We start from the raw sequence: 24484 nt of genomic DNA on the forward strand, positions 1-24484 counted from the left end.
TGGCACAAAAGCTGAGGAGAAATAGCTTCTGGAGAGAGAAATACATCTTCACTCGATCGTACAAAAGTGTTATTACTTCCACTGGATATACAAATTAATTTGTGAATGTAAGGACACAAAATGCGAAGGCTTTGTCTATCTAATACATAAATTCCCACGCATTAGTGAGAATAAGGTAACAGAAGAGTTATTTATTGATATTCAGACAAAAATTTATTTTGAAGACCCGGACTTAGATTGAAATTAATTGCGGTTGAAAAATAATACTTGACACGGTTACAACAAAATGTGCAGCAATTCAGAAATAAAATATCACTCAACTACTAGGAGATCATGGAGGTTCCGGATTCTTCTTAATATGTGATGGGCTGCAGTATATTTTTAAGTTATATTTCAATTCTTTTCCTGTCACTATTTTTATTTCATAATTTTATTTACAATATTCCATTGTTTTTACACCAGCACTGTAACTCTCAGATGTGGAACAAATAACAATTTATTAAGAAACATACAATATAATATAGCAAGAAGATTAAATTCAATTTACCAACCATAAACAATTCGTCAGTAGAGTTGAATGTATGAGTATATGCAGAAGTGTTGTTAATTATGTTCTCGATCTCTCTCTTGGCACTTCACAAAGACCTGTCTGTCTCTCTAACGAGCACGCACAAATATTGCATCAAGATATTTTGCAAATTATATGATATGATATGATATGATATGATATGATATGATATGATATGATATGATATGATATGATATGATATGATATGATATGATATGATATGATATGATATGATATATGATATGATATGATATATATTTGTCGTTAAGCACTTACTTCAGGTGAGACGGCACTTCACATATTTTGTATACAATGCCATCCCACCTTATTACAGAGTAAATTTATGCAAGTCATAACTTACTTCCTTCTCTCTTTCATTTATGTTCTCTTTAAATGTATCTTGTCACCTCTCGTTCTCCAGCCTACCAATCTATACCTCCCCACTTCTCCACTACTGACCCCCACACTTGTATCCTCCCTTCACTTGACTTGACTTCACTTCCTATTGATATCTTGACCCCCCCCACTATTTTATTGTATTTCCCCCCACTACTCCCCCCCTACACCAACTTCTTAAATCATAATGTTTCTTTTTACTGTTCACTTTTATTCCTTCATCACTGTTCCCTGGATCCGTTCCATTTTTCTTCACTTTCCTTGTCGTTGTTTTCCCCTGACTCCGCAACTCACGTATTCGCCTTGGAATCACCTCAAAATGCTGATTGCAGTAATTTTGACGCGTTTGTAGATTTCTGCTACATGTTGATATTTCCTCCTCAGATGACGTCGTAGGCTTCTTTCGATCGCTTAAACTTGCTTCTTTCTGCATTCCATATCTGTCCGATGAACTCTGTGTCGTACTTGCCTTGCCATTATCATGAATGTTGTCCAAGCTGATATCATTTCCAATGCTCCTCGACACTAATCCCCTAATATTCTCCTTCAGGACTCTTCTATTCCTCTCCATCTCTTTCGAATCTACTGCCGGCTCTTTAATGCTTTCGAGACACTCTTCTACACTAAAGATCAAATTGTTAATCTTTAATTTGTCTCTACATAGTTTTGCAAACTGACCACTTTTCCTATCTTCTTTCAGGAAAGGGACCAAACCCCGTCTTCTGCTCCTTACTTCATAACTCCAATCATTGTCCATTCTGATGGAAGTGTTCCCTAGCAACCTTCTGTTTCTCACGATCTTATCCTTCGTTGTCATGCTCTTAAATTTCACTAGTATAGGCCTAACTTTATCTGGATTGCGATTTCGATTTCTTCTCCCTATTATAATACATCCAAAACACTCCAGCACACTCTGAAGCAGTAATTAGGAGAGGGAGAGACCGATTTATTAGCGATTTTGAAGCAGTAATTAGGAGAGGGAGAGACCGATTTATTAGCGAAGTGATATCTCCATATTTTTGTGACATGTATTCGCGGGGGTGTTCTGGCGACTTGGTTAGAATTAGCTTCCCACGCAGATGGTTCACATCGTCTGCGTCACTTGTCAGCATCGGACAGATTTACAGCCACCTTGTGCGGGATTGCATTGACACTCGTCGAGGCGTAAAATCAGAGAGTTGGACTGGACCCGTGGGAAAGTAACTGCCAAGCTTGGGATTTTCCAAAGAACGGGGTTCTCCAAAATCGACAAACTAATTAGATGTTGTGGGAAATCCAAAGTCTAAATTTAGAGACGACATATTTCGCGCCCAATAAGAAGAGATCTTGGTCCAGCTTATGAGGTCACTTTGGACCAATAGGGAATAGATTTTAGGCCGGTTAAGTGACGTAGTTGTTAGCCAATAGGATAGGTTTTTTATAAATAAGGGTGACGGGGAGCGAAGATGATCACAACTTCTCATCGTGTCGGCGGCCCTACATACAGGGCACAATAACTACTTCGTTTTGTGTCGACAGGACGACGACTTCTTTTCGTGTCGACGGCACGACACACTGAGTTTTTTTTTTGGTGTCGGCGGCCCAACTTAATAGACTTTCTTCCGGCGAAGACTCGATAGATTGAACTTTGTCATCGGCGAGACTACTCGCCAACGTTTAGGAGCTTCGATCATAGTGTACGGGACAGAGTATTGAATTTATAGTATCGGATAGAGCTTATTCAGAGCTGCCATAGAGTCGACACAGAGGTGCGACCAACGATTGAATTATAAGTCAGCCGGAAATACATACTCTAGGGTTTACCAAGTGAATACGACAATAAACTTATAGTTTTGGAGTTTACACTGCCTTTTATATAAGTAGCCGGCTTGGTAATATTCCTGACATCATCCTACACCACAACCGTACCTCGGCTACCCTGAGTGAATCTCACGCAACACCGAGACGCACCCACCCTCAAATGGCGCCCAACGTGGGGCCACAATAACCACACCACCCTCAAATGGCGCCCAACGTGGGGCCACAATAACCAACCCACCCTCAAATGGCGCCCAACGTGTGGGCTAAATAACGACCACCCCACCCTCAACTCCTATTATCTTCTCGTATGTTTCACCACTATGTTCCTTTTCCTTTTCTTCTACTCCAAAAAATATCAAGTTCTTTCTCCTCTTTTCCTCCTCTAAGTGCTCCCGTTTGCTTTTCAAACCTTCATTTTCGCGTTGGATTACTTCCATCTTCTTCCTCATCTCCGCTATGGTCTCCTTCAATGCTACTAAATCTTGTTTCATTTCAATATACTCCATTTCACTCCGGCTTCTTTCATTTATTACACAGGTCAATGCCTCTGCTACGCTTACTTCCACTGACTTGCACAAATGAACCTCCACACTTGGCTGCTTGCTTAAGACTGATTTTGCAAATGGAGAAAGGAAGTAGCGGCAAATTGAATACAAATTTCTTGGCTGGTTTCAGCTAGACACTGAAGCCATGTACACTATCCAATCAATGCAAGGGATAAAAGACAAAAAAGTAGACTTCACAGCGTATTTTTCACTGGTAAATTGAAAAGTGGTATTTATTTTGATACTTTTACTAGCGCCATAACTTCGAAAATATATACTAATGTTTTAAATAACGAATTTATTCCAAAGACTTCAGAACCTCCTAACCAATAAATGATGGGTGACTCAAATATTTTGCTATCATATTGAAATTTAGACAGGAAAAGATAGTCCTTTCTGTGACCAGCGGAATTAATATAAGCAAACTTTGTTACTAAAGTATAAATAGGAATCAGGTTTTGAATTTAATATTAAGAATTTCAAAGATAATTATACATTTTTTTTTAAATTTGATCAAAGACTGAAATTTTTGTAGGAAAATAAATGTGCCACACAACATATGAATACTTCGCAACTAAGGAATAAACGGTGTCGCAAGCGCGTCGCTACTGTAGATACGTTGTCTTCAGTTTGTTGTGCAATTACAGACCTGCCAACTTTCAAGTGTAATGCACAAGTCACTAGCAATTAGTCCAAGACTTACACTTTTCCGTTTTAATGCGATAAACTTCTGGATTTAGAAGTGATCGCATTAGTCTCATGTTTAATTTGGTTTCCGTACCATTATTAATATTATTATTATTATTATTATTATTATTATTATTATTATTATTAAAAGGTATATCCCCGATTAAATTATCATCTCTCATATACTGTCAGGACTAATGTAACGTGAGCTCTGGGATTGTCAACAACTACGAAAGACAATTAGTTCAATATTCCAGCAATAGAACAGAACGCTTGATTGCACTATATCATAAATACTGTATTAATGTTTACTAAACAAAAATAATTAATATATATTATTTTCATATATTGTTATAATGTACCGAAGTACATATGTTATTTTCATGCAGATATTCTGCGTCATCATACGATGAAAGAGTAATGGAATGGAGAAAAATTCTCTCCGGCGCCGGTTTTTGAACCCGGGTTTTCAGCTCTACGTGCTGACGCTTTATCCACTAAGCCACACCGGATTCCATCCCGGCGTCGGAAGAATCGTCTCAGTTTTAAGTTCCAACTCTTGGGTTCCCTCTAGTGGCCGCCCTCTGCACTACGTCATAGATATCTATGAACCTAGGACCGAAGTCCACACATGTGCTGAGGTGCACTCGTAATGAGTGACTAGTTGGTGAGTGGACTAGTGATTTACGCATATCATATATATTATTATATGCGTAAATCACTTCGTGATTTAAGACGGCGCTTATTCCGTCGGATCCCGGCCAACTAGTCACTCATTACGAGTGCACCTCAGCACATGTGTGGACTTCGGTCCTAGGTTCATAGATATCTATGACGTAGTGCAGAGGGCGGCCACTAGAGGGAACCCAAGAGTTGGAACTTAAAACTGAGACGATTCTTCCGACGCCGGGGTGGAATCCGGTGTGGCTTAGTGGATAAAGCATCAGCACGTAGAGCTGAAAACCCGGGTTCAAATCCCGGCGCCGGAGATAATTTTTCTCCATTCCATTACTCATTCATCGAAAAATAATTAAGCTATCTCCTACCGTTAAAAAACGTAATACCTGATGACTGCTTGATGAAGACGTATACATCCGTTAATATTTTTCTGCGTGTCACAATAAGTTTCGTATTGATTATCAGGACATTTAGTATCTTCCATGCACACATTTTTATTCCACTTTAAATGTTGTAAAATATATTTTACTGTATCCAACTGAGTGCACGCAATGGAAATACAGAGTAAATACAGATAAATAAAACCGAAATAAACCGCTATCAACTGCACTGTTGCTATTACCTGAAAGTAAAAGTAGAATTTATTAGACAAATTAAGTCATTTAACAATATTTCAGAATGTATAAATTATTATGGACTGTCTAACAGAAGATATCTCGTCAGAATGATGATTACTTGAAAGTAAAATGTAGCACAATGATGCTATTATTATTATTATTATTATTATTATTATTATTATTATTATTATTATTATTATTTAGAAAGTGATAATGATGACATAGAGCAGCCGTGGCGAAAATGTGACACACGAGCACATTCTGGCTCGCAATGATAGCTATGCGCTTCCTACCTCCTACAACCTCCACTCTCTCACTCACGGGAGTCAAACAGCGTTCCATTTGTATTTGTCTCTGACCTGCGAGTGGCGTATCGTCGCAATGCCTCTCTAGAAACCATGTACCTCTACAAAAACGAAAGTTTCAAGTAGGATGGGAAGACGCATTTTTTTTCTGCCATTATGAGGAGAATATTAAATGTATGATTTGTTCACAAGTATTACGAGGAAAACGGTTGTACAACATAAAACGGCAATGTACTACATGTTACTGATGTAACATTAAAAGGTTAAATATTATCATCATCATCATCATCATCATCATCTCTGTACTTCGATCCTTTTTCAGCAGATGTACGAATAATGGGTTAGATCTTCAATTTAAAGTCACAGATTTACAATGTGATGTTAAATGAAAGCTAGATGGAAGGACTTGACAAATGTTGAACTTTTCAAATCTTTGCCAAAAAATAAATATCCGAAGCTTCGTTCTTTCGCTTGCTCTTTTGAAGCCATGCTCGCTACAACTTAAGTTTGTGAAAAATTATTTTCAATAATGAAAATAGTAAAAACCAAATTTAGATCAGGTCTGACAGACAAATACCTTCGTGATCAACTACGACTGGCAGTAAGTGACATAATTCCTGATATTGAAATTCTGTCGCAGAGACATTCTGAAGACAATTAATTTTAGGTTGTGATAATGTGTCCTATGTTTTCTTGTTAATTTCTTTCTTCGTTACACGTATTAAACATTAGTTTGTAGCCTTGTACTGTATAAAATTATATTTAAGTGCTTGACGTAAGGAAAATGAAAATCCGTTAATAAGTCAGACAGTTGCTTCATTCCCCTTCGGATGTCCGCCTCCCTCCATAGGTGCTATGCACGTTGCAGGTTACACAGTGGCTCGGCGCAAGAATCGCATTTTCGCCACGGCTGACATAGAGCCTTGAAAGTAGAAGTCTGGAATGACAGAAATCTAACCAACAAAGATGAAAAGAACATGTATGAAATGAAATGTTTAAGAAATAATAATAATATTAATAATAATATTAATAATAATAATAATATTTATTATTTATTTATTTATTTATTTAGTTATTCATTTATTTATTCTGGCGAAGTTAAGGCCATGAGGCCTTCTCTTCCACTTAGCCAGAAACATAAGAAGCAGATACAATTTTACAGACTAATATTTAAAGAACACTAACAAAATATTAATATAGTCATACAAGGACAAGTTGAGTAAAATAATGCAAACATACTAAATAATAATTACAAAATAATAATAGGCAGAAGAGTGCCTAAACACAGCATACATCAACATTACAACAAAATCCCCATCACTCTGTCTCCAACATATCGCTGTAGGGATGAAATCACAATAATGATATGCTATTTTTTTTTCTCTCTGGCTCTTGTACAGGAGAGGGACCCGAATTCTAACACTGCAGCCTGAGGCATATTTGTGCTTACCACTTCCATTCTGTGGATGATAGGGTAGCCGAACTGACGCGCTATGTCACCAGTAGGGAAGAAGTGGGTACAGTAAGACAGGGAGAACCACAGGATTATTTTGTGTGTACCCTTAATGTTTAGTAACAAGATTATTTGTTGTTAAAGCGCAAAAGATTCTGTTGTATTTCACTTGTTTCCTAATTACCACAATTTTCAGGCAGTTTGCCCCAAGATTAATGTGTATTCATTATAAATTGTTGAAATATCTTCTGGCTAAAACTCATATTAATTTATTATATCTTTAGAGAAAATACGAAACCTATTTGTGAAATTATCTCATTACATAATTCATTATTAATAGCATGTATGTTTAGTCAGTAGTCCGAAGACTGGTTAGATAGAACCTCATAATTTGGGCTATATTATTACGAAATCATTCATGAGGCATCCCAGCCAGGAGAAAATTGGGTAGAATGACCAATTCCTTTCCCCCACTTAGCAGTTTAGAAATAATAATGTTCTGTATAAAGAGTAATTACTTTAAATCATATTACAACATTTGTCACAGTAAATAATGTCTATCGACAGTTACTTGTGCAGCGTAATATATGTGGAAAAAAATTCTGATTTAAGTGAAGTATGAACCAATTACCATTGCTGGTAACGAATATATTTTCAAATTTAGGTAAGGTATTAAACTTAAGTTGTTCATAAAGCGTCGTAAAATAACCTACTAAAAAAAAAGCTAACTAACAAAGACGGGACAATGAGATGGGTATCCTCCCGTGAGGGTTGTAACTAGAGACGAACAACGATCGAGAAAACGACACTAAAAGCGCCCGCAGAGTCGAAAACCCCCACGACAAAGTTGTATTACGCTACGCCCTTGACGTCAAGACTACAGAGTCTTCCGAGACTCGATATTGATCATCTCCCGAAATCCCGAAGCAGCTTTGAATCGTCACAGTTGTTTATACCTGACTGAACTTTTACCTACTTTGGCAACTGTTATATAAGTATAAAGAATCAAGTACCCTATTTGAAACATCATCTCTACCTTTCAGAGTATAATAATCCGTTTCCCAGTCTTTATTTAATTACTAGATCCTTATTAAAAGACTAGGAATTTTCTTTTCATATTTTTAAGATCAAATGTGCAATCTCAAGTAAAAAGATATTAATGTCATGTTTTATATTTCTTAGAAATGAAAATTTATTTGAGAATTGTTTTTTTTTTCTATTTATATAACCATAGGTAATAATATCATATAATAGAACCAGAATATGTTGATAACTAAGATACTGTTCTATTTTGTCTTTATGTCTCATTTATTTATTTTGCTAATAATTGTAACATAAAATATAATATATACAAAAACACTTTAGCTCGCCTCTGAAAGAGTAGAACTCGTGCTCAGGGGCGGATTCCTAAATTGAAATTAATAACTTTATAATACAATTTGTCTTATGTCTACTAGGCCTATGCAATTGGAATATATAAATTTAAATTTACAATTTTTCAATTTTTATAAAATACACACTTAACTTTAAATTTAATACTAGAACTACTAGAATTGACAAGATTAGGATATTTAAATGTAAATTTGTTATATATTCTTGGGCCTAAATTAATACTATGATTAAATACTGTAGCAGTGTTGCAATTTGGTTCAAACAATCTTAAAGAATTCATACCTGTTTCAAACTATGAGAATAAAATTCAAAATTATTTATATTTTTATGTATGAATTTTATTAATATGATGTAATAAATTTGTCTTACGTTAAGAACATTAAAGTCTAAAAACAATTTTTGAGATGGAAAATCAATAGGTTTATGAAGACATATTTTAATTATTTTCTTCTATAATAAATAAAGTAGATTAAATTGTACTTAAATGACCTACCCCATCCTATAATTCCATACTTAATTACCGATTGAAATAAAGTTAAGTATGTTGTGCGTAATAAACTTATTGACAAGTAATTCCTCAATAAAACAATTTTATTTTACGTAATTTATTACAAAGGTAATTAATGTGTTGGTTCCATTTTAAATGATTGTCAAAAATTATGCCTAAATACTAAATTTCAGAGGACTCCTTAATAATCGGACATTTACACTGTATAAGAAAACAATCAGAATTATGTAATTTAATACTTATTATAGATGTAGGAGGTTTGTTACATTTTTCAGATAATGAGAATGGAATAATTATTGCCACGCCGACCTAATGCTATTTCGAGCATGACGAGCGAGACTCGAAGCGCAGCGAGAATGACGAGACGAGACTCGAAAGACAAATGCCGTGAACACAGCGAGCGAGAGCGGCAGTTAGTTTTGTTCATCTCTACTGGGTGTTCAGTTCAAAGTGTGTCATGGCTCGCTGTATGCCGTCATGTGGCTAGCCGATGAGCCTAGAGAATTCAATCTTCCTACACTTCCGCAGAGGTGTATAACCTATGAGGCAGAGAAGTTGCCTAGCAAGTACGGCGTTCATTCTGAAGAGTACGTACCGATATGTACGTTAACGCCGGTAGTGGCAGGAATGTGAACTGTTTGGAAATACGTACTGTCGGGATATGGGGAGACTTAATTTCGACGGTCAACATGGACACGGAGCATTTGATTTGTATTGTGGAATGTTACCGTATGCAACATATGATAACAAATATCCTGCATACGACTTGTCGGCGCAAAACGCAGTTAGAAAGAGGTTATGGTAACACACAGACCGTACAGACAGCCATCTGTTGCTACGACGTTCAAGTTATACCGTACACGTTCTCAGGTTCAGATTGAAGAACGCCTTAAATAATAGGCAACTTCTCTAACATATAAGCTGAAACTCGCTTCAAATCGGTGACCCAACAACAGTGACGTCATGACACACTTTGAAATGAACACCCAGTAGTTGTAACAAATGGCTGAATCCATCTCAGTGACTTGGATCGAGACTTCATCTCTTCAGGATAATGCAACATTTCGTCATACTCAGAATGCAATGTTCTCGTGCAGTATACAATTGTGTAAAGTGGTCGTTAATCTCATTTCATAAAAGTAATATGAATTAAAACATTGATAGACGAGATGAAGACTCTATAGGAAAAGCATACACCAGTTATAAAAATTATTCTGAGATGAAGTTAGTAAAGTTAATTCGGTTTATTTACTAGTATTAGATTTACTTGTAACATAGCTTACTAAGAAACATACTCTTTATGTCAAATATTTTTATATACGAGTACTATACACTTATCTTAGAAATACAGTAAAATATATAAGTGCTATAGAAAAACTGTTACCTGTGTGACGTAAAGTATTTCAAATAAGGGGCTCTTCAATATATCAAATGGGTACCAAACTGGATACAGCAGTTCACGAAAGGCAACCAGTCTGGTTGCAGACTGAACACCGTGCAGTACCATACACCAAATTATGAAGTGTTTCATAATCTTATGAACGCGAATTGTCCATCCAGCCGCAGTCAACTTCCCAGTATTGGAATCTTCTTCAGGCAATTCATCCCAAGAAAAATATTTTGTTTGTTCAATTAAGTTTTCATACACATCTTTGCGGAATCTGTAAGAAAAATATATTCCAATATTTTTGTACCTTAATTAACACACATGTTAGTAATTTGTGCATATAATAGTAAAAATAGTTTCGGTATTATTCCTTTGGTGGTGTCAGAGAAATCTGCTAATAAATTGTAGCTAATATTATGAACTCAAACTACATAAACTAAATATAACGGAATCGTAAATACAGGTAACTGCAATCACGGTCATTCCTGCTAACAGCACAGCGCACAAAATACTTAACTTCATCAAAGGTACGAGTAATTGTGTTAATTTATGTATAGTAGTGGCAAAAAATCCGGACCGACTCTTGTAGCTGAATTCAGAGCCCTGTTCACTCCAGAGCATGATAGACAGGAAACGTTTTTTTGTTACTTATTCAAATTTAATCCCAATACTTTTTGATTGCCGGTAAAATCCATGTTCTTGGAATAATAAGTTAATTAAGTAGTAAAATATCGCTGCAATCGAAAAGTATTGGGAATAAATTTGAATAAGGAACAAAAAAAAAAATCCTTCCCAGGCAGGATTCGAACCACAAAAGTCTTAGTTACCAGTCTATCGTGCTGTGAGTGAACAAGACTCTGAAATCAGCTACAAAGGTTGGTCTGGTTTTTTTTTGCCACTACGGTACGTATATATATATATATATATATATATATATATATATATATATATATATATATATATATTGGATACCACATAAATATCTTTTGTTCACATTAAATTAAAATGTCTGTTGGAAAACAATAATTTCGAGAAAAAAATCGTGTTAACCTTCACATATACAAACATTCATCGTGTTCGAGAGATCAAACTTACGATATTTTGACCTGCAAATATGAAACATTATTTTTTACTGCTTGGAAAAACAGTATATCGCGAATCCGTGGTTTGCGGAAGTTAAGCTGTCTCTACTTAAGAAATAGTTTTCATACTTTCGTCAAAAGCAGCTATTAATCTAAACTACATCACTTGTTCAGGGGTATTACATAAGGAGAGAAACGTTCATCCGATATAGAAACCATTTCGATACCAATGAATATATTCACGATCAATACTGAGTATAAATTATTTTATCAACTAATTATCGGTGTCTTATTTAATTTCAGACAATTTTGCAGAATATTACTTGTAATATGCAAACGCGTACTGCGTTCATTAATCATTGTATTAGATCTGTTGGAATTTCGTTGTAAAAATTAGCTTATAATGATCATGAGATACCTAAAGCGCGCTCAGTGTTTCACAAACACGAAATTTCATTCCAAACAAATGTTGAAAAATTATTTTCAGATTTATATAATTGACAATGATATTTAATAACTTAATTCATGTATGGACAACTCAAGAAGTGAAGAGAGATTGGTGCAGAATTCTAACAAATACCATGAACGGCTCGATAAGCCTAAGATCGCTGCAGATTACCTCTTTATTTTTTTACTTGGTTATTTAAAGACGCTTCATCATCTACTATGTCAGTTAGCGTCGATGGGATTGATGACAGCGAGATGAGGCCGATGATTTGTCATAGATTACCTGACATTCGCCTTACGGTTTGGGAAAACCTCGGAAAAACCCAACTAGGTAATCAGCCCAAGCGGAGATTGAACCCACACCCAATCTGAACTCCGGATCGGCAAACAAGCGCCTTAGCCGACAGAGCAGATTATCTTCCAAGTAACGCAAATTCTCATATAAGAGTTTCATACATTTCAACATATTAATGTATTAAATGCATATATATGCATAGGGCGAATGAATGGAATTTAGAATCGCTACATATTGCATGTAATTTAAAATATTATTCATGAAACAAATTCCCACTACATACAGTATACTTAACAGGTAGTAAACGACACTATGTTGACCAAAAATGAAAATATTTTATCCTCTGCAAGTTTATTTATATTCAAAATAATTAAAATATTTGTTGAACACGACATGCACATCTTCATGCAAAATATTTTGACACTATATTTGATTGGCTTACATTAATTAATTAGCCCGATGAAGAATTATTAATATAATTTTCAATCTATTCCCTCCCTTGAAAAAATATGTATAGTCCACACATAAAAGCAATGTTGACGTTAATGTTTAAATCAAAAGATGGTTAGTCTAATTAATAGATCACTGTGGTAATATTAATATCCATCGTGATGTCCATAAATTCATTATGGGACAAAATATATTAAAAATTTTGTTTGGTAGGTAATAGGAATTTATATGAACAAAAACGTAAGTTGGAATACTCAAATCACACACACATGTGAAAATTCACACACTAAAAAGATTAGAAATTTCCTTCCGTTGGTTCTTAAGAAGAATTTAGTGCAGTCGCTCTTGATGCCTCATTTTGATTACTGTGACACTCTCTACACTGACCTTAACAGGAGACTGACAGACAGACTACAGCGTGTTCATAATGCATGCGTTCGATTTATTTGTAACGTCCGTAGATTTGACCGTATCACACCTTCACTAAATATGCTGTCCTGGGTCCGTCTCAAAGAGCGAAGAACTATTCATTCTCTCACTTTACTCTTCAATATTCTTCAAAACTCTAACCCTAGCTAATTACCTTCTTGATTTCAACATTTGTCCTCGTATCACGAAATAGATAATTACTCGCTCACAACACCATATCATACTCTCCATTCCTAAACACAGAACATGTCAGAGAAAGTGGGATATTGTCTAGTTTCAAAAATAACCAATTTTGCACTTTTTAAATTCTGATTCCTTTCAGTTATAAGCCCTTTTCTCTGCGACAGTTTTGTGAAAATATATAAATATCTTTTTTCTTCCTTTGCCCTTTTTGTTCTCTTGATCACCACCCATTTTATTGTGAATTTTATTTAATTTTCATATTTCTTTTCATTTTTTATTATTTTATTACATTCCATTTTGTTATATTCTTCCTTACGTTCTTCATATTAACTATTTGTACTAAATGAGTTGCTTTTACTATATTTCAATGTATTTTACTTTCTTTTTTATGGTATTATTTTCATGTTGTTTAGTGTCGATTTATTATGCTATTATCATTAGCTTTTTTTTGTAATATGTTAGTATTCTGTTCTTTAACGTTTTGTTAAATTTTCACTGACTGTATACTTTGTGACCTGGTAGAGTGTAAGAGAAGGCCCTATGGCCTTAACTCTGCCAGTATAAATATAGAATTATTATAATTGTTATTATTTTTATTATTATTTTTATTATTATTATTATTATTATTATTATTATTATTATTATTATTATTATTATTAAATCCTGTATATGAATAACAAGTAGTAAACTACACTATGTTGACCAAAAATGAAAATATTTGATCCTCTGCAGGTTTATTTATATTCAAAATTATGAAAATAGTTGTTGAATACGATATGAAAATCTTCATGCACATTTTTTGACACTATATTTGATTAGCCTATATTAATTAATTAGCCCGATGAAGAATATATTACAAATATTTTTCAATCTATTTCCTCCCTTGAAAAAATCTGTGTAGTGTACACATACAAGCAATGTCGATGTTAATGTTTAAATCAAAATATGGTTAATCACTCTGGTAATATTAATATGAATCGTGATGCCTATAACTTTATTATGACACGAAAAAAATATATATGTATTAAAAATTTTGTTTGATAGGTAATAAAGTCTGTATATGAATAATTTATAACATGCTATGTGATTACTTTCAACTTACAATCAGAGAAATTTACTAGATACAACCAACTCTCGACAATTCTTGGTAAGTAATATACGAGTTTCTGTGAAATATCGAAAATCGCCAATTATCCGTAAAACTTATCATATAAAGTACAATATAAGTTAATCTGATAAGTTTAATTACCACAATACACTTCAAGATCAAATGCAAAATGTGAAACAATGCAAAACATTTTGAAAAATTACAATATTCAATTCTTACGTCTCTCTCACTGTATTCCCTCCACTTCAAACTCCCTGGATAGTTTGCCTGTTGATTCTCCTTTCACCAGATTTTCAATTATTTTCAGTTTTTCGCTCACAGCCTTCTATTTTTCTTTTTTCCACACATAATTTTTTTAGCACAATACCACAAACACTATTTGAAATTGGAACAGCAAACAAATATTTAAAATTAAAAAGTCGCACAGCACTGGAATAGACTTGATTGTCGTGCATCTCAGCCGTTACTCGCCAAGGTTCACGCGTCGAGGGTCGAAAAATGTTAGAGCGGGGTGGGAGAGGAGAAAAGTTTGAGAAGAGTGTGAGGAAATGACAACGTTACTTCACAAAAAAAATTATCGCGAATTATCTGGAATCGACTGTAGTTACTTACTGTAAAATACTACTAACTTAACCTCATAATTATGAGGAAATTCACGGTAGTTTTGTATAATGTTCATCAATTCATCACAATAAATTAAACATGAAAGATAATTGTATTAACTACGTGAAAAATTTCTATACCTTTGTTAAGTAGCACTGAACATTTCCATTTTTATTCTTTGAATTTATACTAATGATCAGAGACCGGAAATTTGGCAGAATGCCTTTTTAAATTGTGTTAAATCTATCTTCATTTTGAAAGTAAATTTGTAAGAATTATACCTTTGTGATTAAAACGTCACAGTTTTATGTTGCCCGTTTCGGTCTTTATTAATATATATGCATAATTTACAAAATGAATATTTTTTTGCCTTTATTTGATTATTTTTCTACTATTTATTAATTTATTATTAAAAACTACCTACAGGTATATTTTCATTTATTTCTATAACCGCTACAATGAAAGTGACTTCACCGAATGTATATTATTGTCTTTCAGTCAGGTCATATTCTCTTTGCAACAATGAGTGCTGCTGTACAAAAATTTATAACAGTAAGCGTTTTAATTATCGTTTGTGTTTGTTTGACAAGGCAACAATGAGTGCAGTTCTAACGTTATTTTTAACGGTTACTTTTCTTTCAGTTTTCATTGCGACGTTTTTGTATCTAGCAGCAAGATGCCGAAATTCAGTGTTCCTTTACGTAGTAAATTGCAAAGTTACGTTAATACTTTTGGATCCGAGTAGTGACAGTAAAGTACTACTTACATGCAAAACTCGTGAGCAGTCAGTGAACTACGAAAATAAATATTTTATATCTCAACATATGTATCAGTATAACCAAACACAAAAATTCACTTTCCAAGAATACTGGGAAGATGATTTCTTTGCTTCCAACAGTAATTGCAACATCGAGTCGCAAATCTCAATTTGCATTCAACTTATGTAAAGCTTTACTTGCTGCCGAAATTCCTTTGTGGAAATTACAGAATCCTACATTAAGACAGTTTTTGGAGAAGTATAGGAACGAATTTGTGCCTAGGGAGTCAAGTTTGCGAAAATATTACTTAAGCGAATGTTACGATGACACAATGAAAATCATTAAAGATAAAATTAAAAATAAGAAGACCTGGATTTCTATCGACGAGTAACCTGATCATACGGGTCGTTTCATTCCCAATGTCATTGTTGGGCCATTAGATCCATCAGAAGATGAATCAATCAAACCTACTTAAAAGAGTGTCTGGAGAAAGTTAACACTTCAAGTAATGACTTTTCACTACACACTCAATTTCTTTGTTGGTGTTCAGTCGACTTTCCGAAGACAGGTTTGAACCTCATAAGTGAAAACAAATAACCATTACTATTGAGGCAATAAGCCAGAAGATAATTGGGTAGGGTGGCAATGTTTTTCCCCCTTCATTGCGTACATTGCTGACTAGTATCGTAATACACTAATCACACTTCAATTGATCTCGTCTGACACAGGCTTCTTGCCAACTGACATGGTAATAGTGTACACATCAGCCAGAACCTCAATTATAGGCAACGGAGGTATGAATATCAAAGAACTCAGGAAGGAAAAGCATACAATGATTGTAACATTCATTAGTGAAATTGAAAGAAGGTATACAAAAATTGGCTTAAGTTGTTAAGAGACGAACTTAATAAATTTAGCAATTCATTTTGCATAATTTTTCAGAAAAGTCTATGATATACAATACAAAGATTTATTTTCAGTCAATGACTTTACTTTATATTTATTTATTCACTTGTTGTTGAACATAACAGGCAAAGCCCAATTACAATGTTCACGACTAACAAATTAATTTATAAAACATAAACAAGGAAAAGGAAACATGCACTTATTAAAAACTGAAACAAAATAGAAATAAGAGAAAGAAAAAAAAAAGAGAAATTGAAATAAGGTGTGAAAGTAGCTTCAAATTAACTAACAACAATATTCTGTAAAATATGATAACAAATATAAATATAAATTTAAATATGATCCTCATGAATACCAGACGAGACAAAACTACAGTTTCTTTCTAAATACTCCCAAATGCCACACAACTGCTGGATTAAAACACAGCAGAAATTTTGGACCCAAAATATATAATACATTAATTAGAGCTTACCCTGAGCTAAGTACACTTAACACACATAGATTTAAGAAACAAATCAGATTAATTATTTAATTGTTTAAGCTAATTGAGTTAAAATTGTTACTCTAATATTCATGTACTTCTGTATTTTCTATTTGTATATAGACCCTGTTATTACATGCTGTATATATTTTACTATTTATTAATGTGATTGTGCTCAATGAACTCTTGTAATTTTGTGATATATTTTGTATAACTGATCTGAACTGCGCCCGAGCACGAGCTTCTGCTCTTTCGGGCTGCAATGCCTAATGTAGCTCAAGTGTATAGTATTAATAAATATTATTATTATTATTATTATTATTATTATTATTATTAAATAATTCTGTATCTAGAGAAATTCATATCGAAAATATCAACATTATGATGAGGATGTAATTTATTGTATAACTGTAACATTTGGAAAACAGGGGAATTTTTGTGGGATTCAGTATTTGTCCTTGGTATGTAAAATAAATTGTATATACGTGTAAGGTACAAGTCCTTATATTACATAATTTTATACTGTATTAACGTTTTCGTCGGTCATGCCGACATCATCAGATACAACTTTTTATGCTGCAATACCATCCCTTAAATAAATACATGTGCCTCTGTGATTAAAAATACAATATACATTGATAAACATAAAATATATTAAAATCAACATGGTTTGGGAACATCAATATTTATTTTTCTCATATAAATGTACCCTTATTGTCAAACACAATTGCGCAATTACAATATATATAATATAAAATTTGCAGGTCTTCACGATATAAAAATCTAAAACTGAAGAAATTCATGTAAAATACTATGTGAACAGATGCTTACCATCATTAATCTATGTTTATCTAATTTGCTTATATCCATATTCTTGTTAACGAGTTATTATACGCCTTTTCTGTGTCAGAAAGATGTATATACACAATAATATATGTGTTGAGATTGTACGTTGAAGCTTTAATTCATCAAAATTTTTAATGATGATATTTACAAAAGATAAAATATTCCTGTATTAGGTGGTCTTTTGATGTTAATTGACGACATGAACTTGAGTGTGCGGATGATATTGCAGCATAAAAAGTTGTATATGATGATGTCGGCATGTCCGACGAAAACGTTAATACAGTATTAAATTATGTAATATAAGGACTTGTACCTTACACATATAGAAAGTAAAGTCATTGCCTGAAAATAAATCTTTGTGTTGTATTGTTAATGAATTTAGTTTAATTTCAAAAAGAAAATACAGATGTAAAACTTAAGGATGTTTAACTCATACATGTAAGGTCAATTAAACAGTGTTCATGGGTTAGATAACAAACATATATATAAGGAGACTCCTTTAAGCCACGATACATCGCGGTCGAACACCTGAACCAGCGTAGTGGTAATGTCACTGAAGATGGAGGGGCACCCTCCGAAACATGTGTGAATGTTACCAATCTTAATTATCATCATTTGTAAAGTGTTCATACAACTGTGTTATATACACTGTATTGTATGTTTATTAAATGTTTTTGAAATTCGGTCAGTTACCAATATTTAAGTAAACATTTTAGTTTTCACTTAAAGTTTCAACATATCCGTTCTAACATACCTTATTAAATATTTGATTCCGATACCTGTATATTTTATGTTGAAATACAAGAACATACTAAAACTCAATTGAATACATAGACTATAGTGTAAATTTACAAATATATTTTAGACTCAAAACTTCAAAAGGTAGTAATAACAGCCGGTGTCAATTTGGGAATGCGGCTAGCTTGAAGGTAAGCGCAATAGATAGTGAAAGGTAGCAGTGTTGGGTCATAGTGCCAACTACCGAAAATTATATTCCATCCCACCTGCTTTAAATTAAACGTGGTCACTGGCGTGGCCCAGTCATCTTAGCACTTGTCTCCCGATTTCAAGTTGTGCTCAGGTGAGATTTCGATTCCCACTTGGGCTCTTTATCTGCTTGGTTTTTTTCCGAGATTTTCCTCAACAGTAAGACTAATGTCAGGTAATCTACGGCTAATCTTCAACCTCATCTTTACAGATACCATCTCCCTATCACCAATTTCGTCGCCGCTTAATAACTTATTTGTTGATACAGCGTCGTTAAATAACCAACTAAAAATAAAATAAACATGCTTATAAAAATAGTTAATTATGTTTCTTTTTAGTACATGCTTTCCTAAAAATTGAACTTAGCAGCCTAGGCTTTTAACCTTTAATATGAGAGCAATGTTTTGTTATGTTTATCAGACGGCGATGAGAATATGAGAAGTGACTGACTAAGCATTTTATACTTTTTCTTTTTTTTCATATAATTTAAAGTCCTTTCACTAAAAACTATTGCATGTAAAACCTACGTATAATCATTAGCGGACTCATCCCGCAGTTTGGGCTCTGCATACGCCTCGTCCAAAAACACTGAATTCGTTCGCGAAAGCATTATTTTTCGTTCTTAACACATAAATAGACATTTTATTATTTATGAAATTTTTAATGTAACATATGACATGGGATAACAATTTTTTCTTGTTTTTTAGTTATTGGCTTCAAAAATATTTCATGACATTGGAATACAGATATATTTCCAGCTAAAAGTTTTGGTAAAAACAATATTCTTTTCAAAGTTATAATAATTTTTCTTACTGGTCACTACAGTTAAAATGGTAAATATACTGTACTACATACCTGAAATTGATTTCTGTCCAAATAGTCAAAGTTATTGGCGCTATGATGCGCAGGACCTTCATTATATGCTTCAAATCATCACTGTGAATTATATCTAGCCATCCTCCACAATATGTAAAGGCAGAGCACAAAGATAAAAAGACGCTACTAATTACACGCATTTTGGAAACTTTCCTGATATAAATAGGTACATTCCCAAGTCTGAGTATTTTAATCAGTAAACCGAATTGTTTCTCTGTTAATTCGTCAAATTCCATCTTATCACTGATCGTTCACTCACAACGCCGATTCACTTTAACTTCCGTAAGGCTGAAGACACTGGCTACTTCAGAGATGAGCGTGAGTATATATAGACTAAAAAGTTGCCCGTGTTCTGTATAATCATGAGAAAAGTGAGATTGGCTGCTTGAGTTGGGAGAGGGGTGTACAAAATTTTCTTCAATGAATATTGTTCGATAAGGCAACAGGCAGCGAAGCGCAAACTCGTCTCATAAGAGCTAATGACGTCACACTGTCGCTTTACCCCACCTCCTCACGGGAGTGCATGAACCTCTTCTCCTTCTATCACCCTGTGACGATTGGTTACAATGACATGTAGAATACAAATATTTTCTAATCCACAAAGAAAGGAAGGAACAATATTTTTGAGTTGAAGTGGAAAAAAAAAAAGTGAATTGTCTTATTTGCAAAAACTATTTATCGTTGGTTTCACAATATAATATTAAACTACACTTTGGAATATGCCACCATACTGATTATGGCGAATATATTATTTCAGTTTCGCGATCTGTAACATCACTTGCTATTACAGTCTGATTTTGAATATATTAACTTAATTTTGAATTGATTACGTAGGCCCTAATAATGGATTTAATTTTCAGGTGAAGATAGCTTACAGCCTAGATCATATATACCCAGATTGCTCGGCGTTATAGGCTTTGACGGTAATACGTTTTGTCAGGTTTACTATGCTGCCATCTAGTTGTTTCATAAGGAGTTACGTCATAACTCCCATTTGAATTGCATTAGCGACTGTACTGCCATCTCGTGTTCGTTTACGGCGGACGGGTGGCGATTCTGGCGGTTGTTCTCTTCAAAGTGCAAGCGATTTTTATCATAGGAATGAGCAAACTATATGTGATCTGAGCTTACAGCTAAAACATATGAAAGCACCAACTCCTGACGACTTTAGCACAGACAAGGTTGTTAATCCGTAGTTGGTGAGGTGGTGGCTGTGAGTACCCCAGCCATTGTAAGAAAAGAAGCCTGCGCCAGGTGGATGTGCGGAGATACATCTTTTCATTGCTTATTATGCTGCCTGCTTCCATAATTATGAAGAAAACCTGGTTAAAACAAATACAAGACTTGATTATAGAAATTAAAAATTTAGTTTGATTATCTAAGTGCAACGATACAAGTTTCTAAGTTGGGGTAAGTGCAATCTCCACCTCACCTCTTACGTGACTAGAAAAATACCTCAACACTTACGGGTTAAAGTTCCATATCGAATTGCCGAACATATGCTAAATAATACTTATCTTTTAATGAATGGGAATTCATAAAGGATTGTTTAATTATAGAAGCTAAGGAAGTTTGTCCCAATTTAATCGATACATTTTAATCTGTAAGCCTATCGCGAAATATCGTAACAAGACGCGTGAAAGAGTTGGGATGTGTTATACAGGGTGAGTCACGAGGATTTACCGCCACTTACGGAACTTATTTCCTAAGACATTCTGAGCAAAAGTTGTCATGTGAACATTTGTCCTAATCTCAATATTTTCAGAGTTACACTAATTTGAAATTGTTAGTATAATACATATTTTCTTTAGTTTTATAGATAAAACAATATTAGAAATAGAAAATTAAATATTCAGAAGTATCATTTCTTTAACTATCTAGCATTCTGAAGGTGATAATGTGTTGTTAATTTTTTAAGATTTTTTTTTAAATTTTGAACTGTAAATTATCTCATTCTTACGCACTGATCACAGCAATTGCTACAAATCATACACCTTTAGGAACTTGAATTATGCATTCTAATTCAGAGGCTTAAAGAATTTATAAGAGTGGCGTGGTTTGTAACAATTATATCGGTTAAGTACGTAAGAAAAGAGTAATTTTGTAGTTAAAAATCGGGGGAAAAAATCTGTACGAAGCAGCTATGAAATCACAACACATTTTTAGCTTCGAACTACTAGCATAATTAATTAAATTATGCCCCTGAACAGTTTATTCTTTATCTGTAATATTCTTTTACTCTTAAAACTAAAGAATAATTATATTTTACAAACAATTTCAAATTAGAGTAATTCTAAAAATAATGAGAATAGAATTCATGTTTAGGCCTATATGATATTTTTTTGCCCAAAATATCTTCGGAAATAAGCTGTGTAAGTGGAGGCAAATTCTCGTGAACCACTCTGTATACGAAAAGTAAACAGTGCTGCTGCAGTCACTAATAGAAAAGGTGTTCAAGGGCATATTTTATTTATTTTCATCAGAGAAGAATGACAACAAAATTAACTAATATGAGGAAAGGTTGTGATCGTGAGGAATGCATAAACTCGTAATGGCTCCGGAAAGGGTGGATGGTGGGAATCGCTAGTGACAGGTCTGAAGAGAAATTTTTCGTTTTTGTTACCGTTCCGTTTTCGTATATAATACACAAGTGTGTGGTTGGTACAACGTTTAGAATAAATCATTATTTCACATTTTAATAACTTGGACTTTCGGTTTATTTGGCAAAATATGAGACAATTACGAAATAAAAATTTCTACGAATGATATGTTGCACTTATTTTATTTCGTTCCTACAGAAACATTTATTATTTCAAGAAATTCCACTTTACTTTAAGGTTTTCGAATTAAAATTGAATAATCAACTATATACATATTTATCACTAATATAATAATAATAATAATGATAATGATGATAATGATAATGATGATAATGATAATGATAATGATAATGATAATGATATAGTAATAGCGATAGCAATCCTGTACTAGATGGCCAAGCTCTTCCAGCCGTCTTGTGACCACCCGTCCACATGCATCAGCAGAGGTAAATGAAAATTCAATTAGTACGCAAAAAAGTGTGTTTAGCACGATGATCCCCCAAACTCGAAGCAACTTATTCAGCTATTTAATTTAACTCGCCAACTTCACGATGCTGGCTGGGCACCTGTTGCATACAGTAGTCGAAATTTCATGACAAATTTCCTCCTCCCCCCCCATAAAGACTCGAATTCAGGGTTCATTTCGTAACTCTAATAATGGCATGACGTTTCTGACTATGAAGATATGGCACGGTACATTACTGCATTATTATAAGCAGATAATAATTTCTGATATGTTTGGTATAACCTGTTATAGATAATTTGTTGTGTAATTATTTGTAAATGTTGTTTAATAATTTTGTTGTAAAAAGTGAGTTCAAGGTTTCATATTTACCAGAGAAGTAATAGTTGTTGTTTATTCAACTATCCGAAGACAGGTCTAAACCTCACCATTGATGAGGCAACTAGGCCAGTAGATAATAGAATGGGGTGGCCAGTTCCTTTCCCCCTCCATTGCATACATCACCGACTAGCGACATATTATCCTACGCAGACTCAGAGAAGTAGATGACTGTTGAAATAATTTATTGATCAGTCAGTCTACCTGTGGCTTCTTGAACTTAAATTACAATTAATTTAAATGCATTGACCGCCACGATGGTTCAGAGCTGGAACACTGGGCTTATAACTCAGGCGGCCCGGTTCCAAATCTCGCTCTATGCTTGATTTTAACGTGTTGGGCAAATCCGTGGTCCAGCCAACACAGAGGTTTTCTCCGGGTACTCCGGTTCAGTTGTGAGATAGCAAGAATTCTCTTATCTGCAGTTATTACGTGTGTAGTCCGGATCCTCAGCCTGTGGTGCCTCTGGATAGTCTCAGACAAATTAGGTAGACCACGGTTCTTGGCTCTAGCGATATCTATAGACCCGCTCAAATACTCGAGGCGAGTAGCAAAAAAAAAAAAAAAAAAAAAATTACTAGGCCTACGCATATGTAGCACGATTTAATCAATATCAAATTTCTCAAACTGGTCGTTGATTCCTTCTTGTTAAAGCCCGTAAGCATCACAAAACAGTGAGTTGGAATTTATATTTTACTGCTGTTTATTATTGTTATTCCTTTGCTGTGGTCGTGTTGAGAATCAGTCCATTTCCGGGACTTATTGTTAGGTTTCGTAACAAGCTGTTTTTACGGTTATGGGTTGTTAGCCCTTCGCCCAACCCCCAAGCTGGAGGACCACCCCATATCGGCTGTCCACGACTGCTTATTCAATATAATCGCAGCTCCCCTCCATATAACTGTAAAAATTGGAGATTTATCCTTCGAAGAGGTGGAAAAATTCATATAACTTGGAGCAACAGTAACAAATATAAATGACACTTGGGATGAAATTAAACGCAGAATAAATATGGGAAATGCCTGTTATTATTCGGTTGAGAAGATTTTGTCATCTAGTCTGCTACGCCCTCACATAAGGCCGCCATTGATCCCTATCCTGAGCAAGATTAATCCAGACTCTACCATCATATTCTACCTCACTCAAATCCATTTTAATATTATCCTCCCATCTACGTCTCGGCGTCCTCAAAGGTCTTTTTCCCGCCGGCCTCCCAACTAACACTCTAACATTTCTGGATTCGCCCATACGTGCTACAT

The sequence above is a fragment of the Periplaneta americana genome, chromosome 8 (genome assembly GCF_040183065.1).
Source record: "Periplaneta americana isolate PAMFEO1 chromosome 8, P.americana_PAMFEO1_priV1, whole genome shotgun sequence".
Taxonomy (NCBI): Eukaryota; Metazoa; Arthropoda; class Insecta; order Blattodea; family Blattidae; genus Periplaneta; species Periplaneta americana.